Consider the following 5,058-nt stretch of genomic DNA (forward strand, 5'->3'; position numbering starts at 1 on the left):
CCATGATGTGGGTCCCCAGCTGGGCTGATCACTGAACTGCCTTTCCCTCAGTCTCTTCTCCAATTTTGTCCCTCTAGTCCTTTTAGACATCAATACTCATGGGTCAGAAATGTGAACTGCAGGCTGTTAACACCATCCCTCCTCTTGAGGCCCTGTCTATCAACTGGAGGTGGACTCTTCAAGTTTCCTCTGGTCTCTATTGTGCACTTCATCTAAAGTCACTCCCACAGAGATCTGAGAATCACCTCCGAGTTCTCTGGTCCTTTTTAGAGGGTCTTACTATCTCCCACCTTCTGAGGCTGCCTATGTCCATTCATTCTGCTGGCCCTTTCTGCGTCTCTCCTGTCCCTCCACACTTACCAAATCCTGTACCCTCTTTCCCTTCCCTTTTCTCTCTCCTGACTAAATTCCTCCCTCCCTCTGCCTCCAGTGATTATTTTTTTCCTCCTATTAAGTGGGATTGAAGCATCCTCACTTGACCTTTCTTGTTAAAGTTCTTAAATTCTATGGGTTATATGGTAAGTATTCTGTATTTTTGGGCTAATATCCACTTATCAGTGAATGTATACCATGTATGTTCTTTTGTGACTGAGTTACCTCACTCAGTATGACATTTTCTAGTTCCATCCATTTGCCTAACAACTTCATGAATTCAACATTTTTAATAGCTTGATAGTACTCCATTGTGTAAATGTACCACATGTTCTGTATCTATCCCTCTGTTGAAGGACATCTGGATTCCTTCTAGCTTCTGGCTGCTATTAATAAGACTGCTATGAACATAGTGAAGCATGTTTCCTTATTACATGTTAGAGCATCTTCTGGGTATATGCCCAGAAGTGGTATAGCTGGGTCCTCTGGTAGTACTATGTTCAGTTTTCTGAGGAACCACCAAACTGATTTCCAGAGTAGTTGTACCAGCTTGCAATCCCACAAGCAATGGAGGAGTGTTCCTCTTTCTCCACATCCTCGCCAGCATCTGCTGTCACCTGAGTTTTTTATCCTAGCCATTCTGAGTTGTGTGAGGTGGATCAAATCAACACTGAGATTCCACCTCACACCAGTCAAAATGGCTAAGATCAAAGAAATATTGAAAACAAATTTATCCTCAGACTTGTTTTCCCCTGAGAACTTTCTTTTCCTTGTATCACTGTGTCCTGACAAGGCTTTGTTTTTGAATGACCATTATGAATGGTAGTGTTGTCTACCACCAATATTGAACGAAGAGCATATCTAGTACATTAACTATTCATACACTCACATGAAAAACAGGCTAGAGTTTTGATATAGGAATTGGTATCATCACACAGATGTCCCAAAGAACAAACAATATCTAATATTGAAATCAGTTTTCTAAACTACTTTTATTAAAATAAAATCTTAAAATATGTATGTGGGTTTTCCAAGGAAACAGAAAACTTTTATTATCATTAGTTTGTTATGTGTCTGCTTTTTGTGTCTTAGTATGGATATGGGTATGTGGATATGAATACATGGAGGTCAAAAGAAATCTGGCTGGAACTTATTCTCTTCTTCCAACAAAAGAGTTCTAGATGTTGAATTCAGGTAGTCAGGCTTGGCAGCAACCAACAGTCATTAACCCCTGAGATTCTCACACATCCCCATGAAGAAAGTTTTATTAAATATTTTCCATAGTATAACACATGGAATGTTTCCCTTATGTTCTATTATAGTCTGATACTCAGCTTCTAAGATGCAAACTTATTTTGACAGCAATTCCTGAGAAAGTCAATACATGTTTGTAAAATTATGGTAACAAAATTGTCAACTCAAAGATGAATAAATTATCACTAAAAAGACACATTTTATATTTTCCTATGTTCATGAATAGTTCAGTGTTGTAGTTTGTAAGAAGTAATGCTATGTCTAACATATGAATACATCCAAGATCTCAGGGTTCTGAAGTACCTTCATTAGACAGTACCACATTATAGAATCTGGATATTTCTTAATGGCAGAAAAAAATATATATTATCTTAAAAGTCAATTATTATAATTTCTGACTAATTCAAAATAGTCATATAAAATCATTAATGAAAGCATAAGAAAACAAACCCATTTTATTTTAGACATAAATTAATATAACCAGGCAGTGGTGGCACATGCCTTTAATCTCAGCACTTGGGAGGCAGGGGCAGGTGGATTTCTGAGTTTGAAGCCAGCCTGGTCTAAAGAGTGAGTTCCAGGACAGCCAGGGCTACGCAGAGAAACCCTGTCTCGAAAATAAAAATAAATTAATTTAACAATTACTAATATAGAAGTGAAAAGTTGCTTCTATGTGTCTTTTTATGGGTAATTATATAAATGTATTTACTAAGTCCTTAAATAGCTTCCTTCATTTTCTATAACTTTCCCCTTTGATGTAATTGTTTGTTTGATTGCTTGCTTTCTGATTTGATTAGAGCCCAAACCTAATTATGACATACTAACATGTGTAGCTCTGTTCAGAGGATAGGGCATGCCTAGAAGGACTGTCAGTGACCTATGAAGTTCTAAACTATTGCTAATTATATTGGAAATTTTATTTTAGCAATCCTTGCTTTCCAATGCCTGGAAAAGGTCAGTTTCTCAGAAGGTTATGCTGACATCAACTTTATTATATTTTTTAATTCCCCTATTATTCAGTAAATTTAACAAAATTACTGGTTTATAATGTTTGAATGTTTTTCAGTGTCATGGTTTGGACTTTTGTCAAAATATTTTTTCAGTGTGTAATATCTATGATGAAAATTTCTAAGGAGAGTAATTTCTCTCCTGTATCTCAATAAATATCACATTAATACTAATAAAACTTTTATTGTATGAGATGACAGAATATTATTTTTAATATATCTTCTACTATATTAACTATTCAATAAGTGTAGTGATCCTTTCTGCATTCGGGAATTGTATATTCTTACATTTGCTTAGCATTTGATGTATAAAAGTCCCCCAGTAAATTTTTAAAATACATTTTGAGAAAGAATATATCAAAAAATACTCCTGTAAACTCAGCTTCTGTACATGAATCTTTAGTAGAAACTAGAAATGGAAGAGCTAAATCTCAAACATATGTCCAAGACCTAGAAAGTTGTGGTTTCAAAAGTGTTGTGAAATAGGAAACAAAACAAAAATCTTTCATTTGTGCTGCATGAACTACACAAAACTGTGCACTGAGACCATGCGCCATAAGACTGACCATAGTAGGATTGCTGAAAAGCTTATTGACATAATATAGCATAGGAACATTACCTTACATAGCTAGTGGCTTTTGTTAAATATTACAATTATTTCCTTTATTTTACTAAGTCAGGTAATAAGAGGGAGTGAGGGAGGGGGAGAAGGGGAAGTGAGGGGGAGAGAAAGAGAAAAAGAGGGAGAGAAAGAGAGATTTGAGATTTATGTATTTCATTTAATTCAGCACAAAGTTTATAACTGAAAAAAGAGTAGATTGAATTAATTGTGAAGAATAAACATTCTTTATATAGTTGGACTTGACATGAGGTTCTAATTTCTAACTCCTTATCAACTCTACAAAGTGAATTTTGTAGAACAATGTTTTATTTACACAAACAGGCACCAGGCGATTCATTTCTCTAGTGCTTTACATTCTCCTTCTGCCACAATAAATCTTTCTACTCCACGGAGACTCATTTTTCTCTTGATCTTCCTCATCCGTGTCAAGACACTTTCAAATTCATGCCAACCTGTTTAGAAGCTAGTTTTGTGGTTGACACATTTATTATTTTTGCTGAGGAGAGGGTAAGAAGGATTAATACACCCCTGTATTTAAGATTAATACAGTCACATGCCAAAAACTGGCTGGAGGTGCAACTCAGCTTTTCAGCAATCACTTATCATGAAGCTTGGACACCATAATATTCACATAAATATTTCCCCAGCAACATAATATCTATGGAAGCTCATGAATTTAAAATTTGTTCAGCTTTTCCTCCAAGGGACTGATTTTTTTTGTATTTATGTCCCTGATGTCCCTAGTAATGATATTTCATGGTTGGCAGAATAACCACCATTTTGCTCCATTAGTATATGGATTTCCAAGTACTCCTGTGGCAACTTTAGGAGGGTGTTTAAAATATCATTTACCTATATTATATTACAGATTTTTCATGGGTAAAATTAAATTGATTGGAAAGTTCTCCCTGCTACTTCAATAACCACCACAGGTTATTAAAAAATACAAATGAGTTTCTAGCAGCCCGTCAAAAATTAAAAATGTTAAAAATTAATGTTAAATGTTAAAATGAATTTGATGCATTCAGAAAGATATAAATGCCTGTACTTAAATAATGATTAATTAAAACTATGTTTATATTTTAAAGATTTATTTTACTATATGTAAGGGTTTTTTGTTTTTTTTATATGTACATTTATGTGTATATGTATGTGTGTTAGGGGTATGCACATAAATATGGGAACCCATGGAGAGTTTCTAATAACCTGAAGTGGAAGATTACAGACAGTTGTGGGTCCTGGGAAATGAGTTGAGGTCTTGTGCGAGAGTAACATGTGCTCCTAACTACTGAGCCATCTCTTCAGCTTGTGCTGCATTTATCATATATACAGTATGTATTTTATAAGGAGTAGTGATCAAACGCTTTCGTTGCTGTTAAAAAATATCAATCATACCACCATACCACCCTGAGCACGCCCGATCTCGTCTGATCTCGTAAGCTAAGCAGGGTCGGGCCTGGTTAGTACTTGGATGGGAGACCGCCTGGGAATACCGGGTGCTGTAGGCTTAAAAAGAAAAAAGAAAAAAAAAATTAAAGAAAAAAATGTCAATCATGTGGATTGATTTATGGCTTAGTGGTTAAGAGCACTTGTTTTTAGACATGCTGCGTTTGGTTCAGTCTCTATATCAAGTGAGTTATAACCAACTGTATGTAATTACAGTTCCAAAGGATATAAACATTTCTTCTGACTTCTGCAAGTACCATGTACACACATTTAGCATAAATGCAAATATAGATATTCACTTGTACATACAAAATGAAAATAATGTCAGTCATGTTATAAATAAAACTCCATTTACAT

At 35.1% G+C, this 5,058-nt stretch overlaps 1 pseudogene; it reads left to right on the top strand.

Annotated features, from left to right (window-relative positions):
- The first annotated feature begins 4,644 nt into the window (after nt 1–4,644).
- On the top strand, nt 4,645–4,763 carry LOC116085566 (annotated as a pseudogene).
- The last annotated feature ends 295 nt before the right edge of the window (nt 4,764–5,058 follow it).

This window comes from Mastomys coucha, unplaced genomic scaffold, assembly GCF_008632895.1.
Source record: "Mastomys coucha isolate ucsf_1 unplaced genomic scaffold, UCSF_Mcou_1 pScaffold9, whole genome shotgun sequence".
Classification (NCBI taxonomy): Eukaryota; Metazoa; Chordata; class Mammalia; order Rodentia; family Muridae; genus Mastomys; species Mastomys coucha.